This window comes from Cebidichthys violaceus, unplaced genomic scaffold (assembly GCF_023349555.1).
Source record: "Cebidichthys violaceus isolate CVI_PGR_0920_01 unplaced genomic scaffold, fCebVio1.0.p SCAF_45, whole genome shotgun sequence".
In the NCBI taxonomy this organism is placed as follows: Eukaryota; Metazoa; Chordata; class Actinopteri; order Perciformes; family Stichaeidae; genus Cebidichthys; species Cebidichthys violaceus.
Window position 1 is genome coordinate 2,082,222 of NW_027176650.1, and position 9,977 is coordinate 2,092,198.

Here is a 9,977-nt window from a genome sequence, read left to right on the forward strand (position 1 = left end):
ACCATGGTATCACACAGTGTCTTGAACCTACCACACTGAATTGGACCGTGTTTCTGTCTGCTGTGTTTGAAATGTGCTGACTGTGAAGTTGAACTTAATCTTAGGTGAAAGGGAAAATCACTGCAATAACGCCATATAATACAACTACACCAGGCTCTCTCTCTCTCTCTCTCTCTCTCTCCTGTTTATGTGAGTCATGTGCACAATTGGCTCGGGCATGGCAGAAACAGCGAGCTATTGAACGTTCATGTCTCTCTGGGTTTGCATGCCGTTGATCTAATTTGTTCATTATCATCAGTGGAGAAAGGACGCTGCCAGCCTCGCTCCCACTCTGCTCTCTTCCCCACCAGTGAGCAGCTCCGCCGCGTCAACACAGCCGATATATATATAAATATTATATATATATAGATATATATATCTGACGAAGACCACAAACATGTCGACAGGGAGGACAACAGCGTTAAGGTAACAAAGCCGATATTTGTGCCATTTGTTGCAGAGAGAGAGAGAAAGAGAGAGAGAGAGAGAGCGCGAGCGATGCTCTGGCAGAGTTAGCCGACCGTTGGCTAGCTGTTAATGAGCGCTAACGGCTGTGGCGTTTGCGGCGAACTGTCAGCGGGAGGTTGACGAGGCGCTAAGCGCTTTGAACCGTTGGACAGTTGACATCGACTCGAAGTGTGCACACGGCACCGTTGTTTTAGCATGTAAGCGTTACACACTAAATGTTCCGTCGTGACGATGCTAACCTAAGCTAGCAGGGTGAAGGGTGGGTTCATTCATCACATGATCGGGAGACACGAGTTAATTTATCCAGCATTTAAGTTTATCCTTTTAAAAGATGTAAAGCGTGTGTAGATAGTGGGAGTTTTGGTTTTTATTAGCTAAAGGATTTGACAGGTGCGAAACAAAACTTTAACGTTAGCTAATAAGTGAAAACGTCAGTGGTGCTGTCAGTTAGGGGGCACCTTTTTTTAAAAGTATTAGGATTTTAAACGTAGTATTTAAAAAAATGTAAACTTGAAGCTTTTTAATTAAATACAATTTACCAAACATAAAAAAATAATAACGCGGCCAATTGCACAGTATGAAGAGTAGCCTTTGAAGAAGTGTATAGTGGATTTATAAAGTAATATTAGCATAACATTTACAGTGCTGGCAGGAAGTTCACTTGTTGTGATGATGCGTAATGTTATGAATTTAATGGTGCAGCGTTCACTTGACTTGTAATGCACTCAGCTGTATGCGTATTGTGCTTTAAACACAGTCAGTCAACACTGCTTCATGCTGCAGAGACAAAAAACAAACAAATACAAAAAGGAGACAAGAAAGAAAATACATGCACGTGTTCAGGCTCCTAACGAGAGTGACCATAATCGACTTAGTGCTGCGGAAAGGGCAACGGCCTTCTTCACGGATGACATGTAGACATGTCACAAATAGAGATTATTGATGGCTGAATTTCATGTTGCTGCTCAGTTTCCACGGTGTTGTGCATGCTGGCTCACTGTCACCACTGGGACACTTGAATGGGACAGAGCCATAGTTGATGTTATTGGTAACACCTGTGCTTCTCTTACTAGGGCGTTATAAAGGCGTGTATTGCATCGTTTTGAGGGGAGTAATTCACGTCACCATCGTGCTATTCCTGCAGCCGGCACTGAAAGAGCATCTCAGGTTTCTGACAGACTGGTTTGGGCTAAAGGAGTTCGTAACGTAAGCAGGGGAAAAGGCCTTTAAGTGCAACAAGCAGCGAGAATTCAAACTACTAGACGCTACAGGGGAAAATTGAAAATGCACAGAAAACTGGGCTTATTTGACCTTTTAACATTCACACTTCTAGTAATAGTAATACAAAAGTACAATACCACCTGGATGGCACAATGTAGCCCAATACCACTTTATATTCATTGTGGTCCTTGATGTTAAGATGGCTAAGAGGCAGGCGACCACACTGCCATCAATCCACCACACTAAATACTCTAGTAATCATCAATTAAATCGCTCCACGGCTAACATACTGTAATTAAATATATAGACGATATTCATTTAATCCATAATAGATACAAAGTTTCAAACTATATTATTTGAGATGTTTTGGTGCCGGGCGGTTTAGCACTGATAGACTGTGTTTTTTGCAAGATAAAGAAAAGCAACATAATCTAAATTACTAATGTGTTCTGCTGCTTTATGTAATGTTAGTATACAGCTCTAAAACGTAGTATTTTCTAAATTTAACTAACGGCTATTTAATCATATATGAATAAACGCATAGTGAGTATGATTAGTCTCTTATTTTAATTTTTTATTTCCACTTTATCGCTGGTATTGGTGTTTGCAACAGGGTCCACCTTCTCTCCCATTGGCACCAAACGCAGCACGGAAAGCTGTACAACAATTGGAACAATGTGTAGCCAATCGTATGCCTAGAAGATGCTAAGGCCCGCCCTCTCCGTCCTCCACCAGCCAATCACCGTCGATCAAAGTGCAGCTGCAGTTCCTGTAGTCAAAAAAAAAAAGGAGCACATTGCTTTGACAGAGAGGAGGAAGCTGCTGATCATTGATCATTTATCTAATCATCAGGTTAGGCTGCTGAGCTCTCTGACACAATGCCAACTCCAAGGTAAGATCCAACTGATGGTGTCCTCCTGTGTGTCCACAGCCAACAACTTACCTTTCATGATTGCCTTTTCTTGTTTAAATGTGCTCCCAGCAGTGCCAGTCTTTCAGTGGGTTGGTTGAAACCAACTGTCTGTCAGACCTCTAGGCTGATGGATTAGGTTGAGGTGGCTTCAGTGAGTCTGGATCTTCTTGCAGATCACGTAAACTAAAAAAAAAGCCCAAAATGTTGCACAAGAGAGCACTTATGTCTGCATGTGATCTTAACCAGAGAATCAATGTGTTTTTGTCTTGTGTTTTTTTTTTTTGTAAAAAGTTGGGTAACCTGTTGATGAGAATTCTGTAGACTTTGACCACTGGGATATCTCACTGCTGACAACTTCTAGATGAAAGGGTCAGGGAGGGGAAAATACTAAATTTAATACAATTGACACGTAGTCTAAGCATGCATTACGAATGCGTGTCACATGCTCCACGTGTCTGCACACGAGAACAGTGAAACAGTCAGAGATCATACTTTAGTTTGACTTCTTTTCCTTTTGACTAATCTCCATCTGATAGGGAAAAAAACCCACAAACTGTTATTTTCATTTTTTCATTTGCTGAGGACGGTACAGAGAATATCAGGTAACAGATTCATCAGTGAAACAACAGGTCCACCCCTCCATTAATGTTCCAGTGACTCAAATAAATCAGCAACAGATGATTTTCTGTTTTACAACAGATTGTTTGTGTGCTCTGTTCGTAGGAGTCTGCATAATACAATACGTTTTCTGTCCCCCCCCCACACAGTGAGAACACGCTCTTTGGGATGGGAAATCCCCTGCTTGACATTTCAGCTGTTGTGGACAAAGATTTCCTCGACAAGTAAGTCCAAAACGGCCGTTCTGTCTTCATATGTCTGTGCAGGATCTGACCGAAAACACACTTGACGTTTGTGTATCTGCCTCTCGTCTAAAGGTTCGGGCTGAAGCTGAATGACCAGATCCTCGCCGAAGACAAACACAAAGCCCTGTGAGTCAAAAAGCTTCACTGGGACGCCACATGTTTCAGAAGTGTAACGCAAAGTCTTAAAATTACACGGAGCCAAATAAGGGACACGCTGGTCATTCATACCCACTACTACCACTGCTGCGCTCAAAATAGCCAAGTTATAAGTCAACCCTCTGTAACTGGGAACCTCGTAACTTGACACACATTTTTCCCATACTGTATCTGAGCCAACTATACCAAGACGCCTCTGAATTTACTACTGCTCTGGGCTAAGTAGTAGAGATATATACGTGGATATTTAACCGCTTTCCATTAGATTTGGTGCAAAATGAATGATTATTTAATCCGAGAAGGGTTTTTTGCTGAGCATGCGTGCTTCTTACTCCAGACCCCTCCCTCCCTCCTTCACATGGCAAGCAGATGCAACGGTAACATTAGATCCTTCCTCGAAAACGCGGTTGCGTGTCCTCGTGTTTTAAAAACGACGCTTGAATGATTTTTTTTTTATTGCCTCGGTAGCAAAAGACCCGAGACTATCTGGACTGACTGGACAGAGTTTCACACTGCGTTACACGGCAACGTGCTTTCAGAACCGCACGCCTCGGGTATTCATGAATTTTATTCGGCACATTCCACACTAGTAGAAAATAGTGAGCTAATGGAGAACACCGTATTTGACAATGTGTAGAACGACCGTACAACCACCAGACTTCTTCCCTCTGGCTGTTCCCTAACTCACCCTCCTACCCTCCATATATAATGTTGTTGTTTTTCTTTCTTATGTAGAACATTGGGACTACAATCAAAATTTTCGTTGCTCAACCCGGTCGCACGTTGACAAATTACAAATCTTGTAACCTTGTGTAAACTTTTTTTTTTTTTTTTTTTGAAATCCTGGACCTAATTCTGCTCATGATGGAGTTCACCAAAGCATCGCATGTAACTCACACCTCCCAGCTGTTCAGTACAACCGCATCTCATCTGTTGGAAATAGCTAACTCTTATCGGCCCGGCCGCTGAGGAGCTCCACTTGAGCACTTCGGTGCTTTGCTCAAGGGCACCTCTGCGGTGGTAACGAGTCCGGAGGGACAAGCGCTGCTCTTTCACTTGTTAAACCCAGATTCATCCCGCTGGTCTGGGGATTAAAGGGACGTCTCTCTCCTGTTTGGTTCAGCTGTTTTTTTTTGGCATTAATCTTTGTCATGGCGATACTATCAGGACCACTTTACGTGTTCTTGATTTTCAAAATAAAATGGCTTAAAGCTGTCAAATTCACACATGAAATATGAAAGCCTTGGCTGTGACGGCTCCCAGAGAGGATGTGTTTCTGAACATTTTCACAGTTCACTCATGAACTACCAAAGCATTACTCAAAAGAACAAAATGTCTCCCGTTATTCCATGATCACATGCTGCTGCTTGTACTTTTGATGCAGATCTGGACCCCAGATGTAAACAGCTGTGCACATTTCTGCAGCTAGAGCTTCGCCCTGTGCTCTCTTTCTGGTTTGATGACGTCTCATTTTTAGTAGAAAGCAAGTCGGGCAGTTTAATACCCGCGAAGCAACAACACACCCGTTTTAGTGCCTCGTGTGTGAATTCAAAGCGGTGCGGTAATTGTAAAATCATAAAGGACCCGAGTAATGCACAAACAATACATAGAAAGAGACGGATCAGTACATCAGATCGTCTGTACCTCACAATAGGCTACCTTGTCAGGTCTTGTTAATTGACAAAGGGACACACGTGACCTTGGGTGGCGGCGGCGGCACAAAGCAGCATCATCAGCAGTGTTGTTCTCCTCCGGCACAAAGGCAGCGGTGTTATCTTTAGCCCCGCAGACGCCGGTTCCCTCCACATTCTGCACAAGGTCAGGGCAGGATTAACATGCGGCTTTGGCGGTTTATTCCCAGCGCAATGCATTTCAATGCACGTCCCCTCCGACGCCAGCCGCGCTCGCCCCCTCATCTCCGTGGAATGTACATCTAAATGTACACGTTACTTTGCAAGCTGTACAGGTGCTGCGATGCTACTACGAAGAGGTCGTTGGCGAGCTCGTCGCTCCGTGGAAGAAGAACTTGACTGCATTGTTTTTGACAAGTGACATCATTACTTTAAAAGGCCACAATAGACTTACAAGTCTAGTCGCCTAACGCCGTTGTTGTGCTTCTGAATCCACGGAGTGTAACGCGATTCATTTTTTTCCTCCCCCCGGTCGCCCTGGTGGGAGAGAGATCATTGGATGCAGTGCACTGTGGCCATGCCTGAATTCAATTATCTAGTCACAGCAGAGCCCATATAATCCTGTTGTGGCTGAGGAATTGCCTGCTGTAGAAACCATCAACATCCCTGTTAGTACTGGCTGGGGACCTAGTGTGTGTGTTTTTGTGTTGTTTCCCTGAATAACCCTCAACTGAGGACTTTTGATGCCTTTTCATCAGTTAGTTGATTTCCAATTTGAATTCAAAAAACGCTTTCGTGTTGTTTTTTTTTCTATGGAAACTTTTTTAGTATTAGTAATATTGATTATTTGATCTGTATCTATACTTTCTCCTCTTTAACAAAGGCACAAATTAAAAGAAAGAAATGCTAAATCCACAACTCGTGCGGCGAAATCTCCAGCGCCGCCAGAATCGCCAACCAATAATTTCATCGCTCCCCCCAAAACGAGGCGTACGGTGGCTGGTCTGCAGTAAACACACGGGTCTTCTACTGTACTGCTGTACTTCTTTTTTTTTTTTTGTGAGATGATACTTCCACGGTTCTTTGAGCTGCAGTTCAAAGGGTTGTTTCCAGTAGATGCTGAGGATTCCTCGGGTGTTTTTGATTTCGGTGCATGAGAGGAAACCAACGTTGTGTTTGACTTCCTAGTCACGTGTCATTCTATAACTTAGAGGGGGGGGGGGGGACGTTCACGGCGTATAGCAATAGCAAACCGACTGCATTCCATTTAGGTGAGCCGGTTCAGGGTCCTGTAAAAAATGTCTGCTGTGGAAAAAAAAAGGGCCTGTTGTCAGACGCGGTGCTGCGGGTCACTGCTGCCATCACGTGGTTTAAAATGTACGTTTTATATTTACAAAGGTCCGGTGTGTGTTTAATAGACTTTATAGCTTGTAAAGATGTGTGGTATTTACAATCTTATGTCAAGGTGATCAGACAAATAACATCACGGTGTAGTCCAGGTGAAGTCATGTTCACTAGTGTTGTCTCTTTAAGTTCATACTGTTTTGTCTTTGATTGTAGGCCTCTAACATATCCATGTTAGCAGTTGGTTGATATTTATTTTATTTAAGTATTGAATTGCGGTAAAGCGGGTATGTCCCCTTTATGTCCAGCAGGGGGCAACAGTAGCCTGCTGATTGTACCCCAAGGAGTCTCTGTAGGAAACATGTATAATGAAAACACGCCTCTTTCTGCACAGGATTAGAATATGGGCAAATAGACCCTTTTTTTTTTTTTTTTTTTTAATTCCAGCATAACTGGGCATTACAGGTTGTTAGGAACATGCAGCATTGCATAATGCGCCATTCATCCAAACCCTCTTGGACTCGTTAACCATATCATATTAGAGCTAATGACTATTAGTGTGTCAAATGAGTGAATCATTGTTACATTGAGTGTATTGTCACCTCTGAAATAAGGGGGGGGGGGGGGGGGGGGGGGGGGGGGGGGTGTGGATCAGCCGGCTCCTGGATATTAGTCACGTTCAAACATTTGTTTCATGACTCCCTCTGTCCGATGATAATTAATTGTTTACTTTCTCATCTCTGGATGATGGCGTGACTCTTTTCAGAGGTTGTTTGCTCACAGCAATTAAGTTCATCAGTGCTCATCCTCCCTCCTCCTCCTCCTCATCCTCCCTCCTCCCTCCTGCTTTCTCTCCATACCCCCCACCTCCCCCGTCTCCCTCCTTTTCTCTCTTTCTCTGTGCTAAATGCAGATTAGCAGCGTCACAATCGCATCCAGAATGAGAGTAAACTCCTCATTATGCCGTGTGACCCCTCTGCTGAATGAATAATTCAGGGCTGCAGCGTTAGTGGCTGGCTGTTATTAGCATTCCGGATGGCGAAGGGAAGAGAGAGAGAGAGAGAGAGAGAGAGAGAGAGAGAGAGAGAGAGAGAGAGAGAGAGAGAGAGAGAGAGAGAGAGAGAGAGGGTGGGAGGCTCATATCACTGACAGGGCTGACTCAGGGGGATCAGCGCTGGATTGAGACACACATCACACACACACATCATCACACGACACAGGAGATCAGTGAGGTGGCCTCTCCACTCACACACCCCGCTGTCTGTGTACATCTTACACACCCCTGCTGCTGCCATGCAGCTCAATCTGCTTACTGGGAGGAAAACAACAAAGGCCTCTCTCACTGAGTACATGCTAAACACTCCTGGGTGTGTGTGTGTGTGTGTGTGTGTGTGTGTGTGTGTGTGGTGTGATAGATTCTGCTCTGTAAACACACTTGACTCTACCCCTGTTTTTATTTATTTTTTTGTTTTTTTAATATATAACGAAGCGAGCTGTGAGTGCTAGAAACCCCCGGCGGAGCTATTCTGGTGTGTCAGGAGGAGAAACACTGCTCCTTGTGTGTGTGTGTGTGTGTGTGTGTGTGTGTGTGTGTGTGTGTGTGTGTGTGTGTGTGTGTGTGCGCTCACATGCAAGCATGCGTGCAGAAGCTGCATGTGCCTTCCATGGTGCCACTTCACTGGATGCACTCATGCTTGACTGAGTGTGTAGACACATTACAACCTCCCTCCCTCCCTCCCCCCCTCCCTCTATTTTACTTCCCAGCTCCCTTGTCTTGTTGCTGAGGCTGAGTGCTGTACTACAGTACTTAAACTCACCTCCGCCCGGGCCCGCTGGGTGGGGGTGGGGGTGGGGGGGTGGGGTCAGAACATCCGGCTCCCCCTGCCGCTGAGGGCAAAGGTGGCGGGCCCCGCATCCATCAGGCCGACCCTGTGAGCCGAACAGAGAGCGAGCCGAGATTAATGGCACTCGACTGGTAATTGAGACATCAGAAACATGTTCAGCCGCCGCCGACTGCGCCGCTCTTGATGTTTTATTGATACGCTCGAATCCGACGATTTGGGGCGCTTGCATAAATGTGACGTGCCGTACTCCACTGTGAGGAATGTGGATCTCGACCTTTTTTTTCCTTTTTGAATTATACAACAAGGAAACTTGACAAATAATCAACACGAAAAGGAACCTCATATCTTGTTCTGCCCCGTTGCTTTTTGATGAAATAGGTTAACCCCCCCCCCCCCCCCTCCCCTCCTCTGTGATGCAGGGCGACAGCTCTGCGTTTTAAAGCACACATGCTGCATCATGAGAGATGGCTGATGCAATCATAATTAAGGCTCTTCCTTTCCGGAGCCGCCTGCCTCTTGTTGTAGGTGACTGCCAGCAGTGGTGCCAGAAGGAAAGATCACAAGTCAAAGGGAGTGTAACAAACATAATCCACATCTCTGAGCATGTCGACTCCCCCTCCCCTCCCCTCCCCTCCCCTCCTCTCCTCTCCTCTCCCTCCAACTCCCACTTTTTTTTTTTTTTTTTTTTTTTTTTTTTTAAAAGAGCGTTTTATAATTAAAATGTGGGCGTCACAGCCAGTACATACTGCATGTTCAGTTCAGAAAAGCATGCTCAGGGCTATTTTTAGTCATCTTTGATCCCAGCAGCCACACAGAGGAGAAAAAAAAAAAAAAAGAGCCAACGATGGCAGCAGCCCCGTACACACATGTAGGCTAGTTAGCGTACTATCGGAGCCCATCGTGTCTCCACACCTAGACCGTGTGGGGGCAGAGATGGGAGGCCTGACTGGTGAGCAGGCAACACTCCCCGTGTGTTTAAAGTTCACACTGGGCCATATGGTCCCCGCAGTAGGGGGTGGGGGTGGGGGGGGGGGGGGGGCGTTGGTGGAATTATTCACACGGAGTGCTCTGAATCACCAAGATCCTGGTATCAACCTCTAGATAAGGGGAACGTCTTCAACGGCTTTGTGCTTCGGCTTCAAATCTCAATCCTCAAGAGAACACCAGAAGCCCCATCCTTGCTTACACGCTCCGTCTTCCCCACTCTCTTCCCTCAATGTGTCCCTCTCTCTCTCTCTCTCTCTCTCTCTCTCTCTCTCTCTCTCTCTGTCTCTGTCTCTCCTTCATGTCCTCTCGCTCTCCCACATCCACACAGTGCGGTGTGACAAACAACGCCACCCTCTGCAGCGCGAAGCCAAAAACCTGTGACATTTTTAAGAGGAAATAATATGAACTCATCCTTCTCCGTGACCAGATTTTTGCCCCGGCGCCCCTAATAATCCTTGAGCTGGATCGGCCGATTATTTAAAGGGAATGCACTTTTGTTGTCTCTGCATTC

The 9,977-nt window shown here is 45.3% G+C and overlaps 1 long non-coding RNA gene across 3 annotated transcripts; it reads left to right on the plus strand.

The window, feature by feature from the left end:
• The first annotated feature begins 113 nt into the window (after window positions 1–113).
• LOC137886748 (uncharacterized) lies at window positions 114–4,112 on the plus strand. Of its 3 annotated transcripts, XR_011104996.1 has the most exons (4): window positions 114–189; window positions 299–465; window positions 2,342–3,483; window positions 3,577–4,112. It is a non-coding gene; the product is annotated as an uncharacterized lncRNA (long non-coding RNA). The 3 variants fall into 3 exon arrangements; XR_011104995.1 differs by lacking the exon at window positions 114–189 and having other exon boundaries at window positions 196–465; window positions 3,577–3,757; XR_011104997.1 differs by lacking the exon at window positions 114–189 and having other exon boundaries at window positions 198–465; window positions 2,581–3,483; window positions 3,577–3,754.
• The last annotated feature ends 5,865 nt before the right edge of the window (window positions 4,113–9,977 follow it).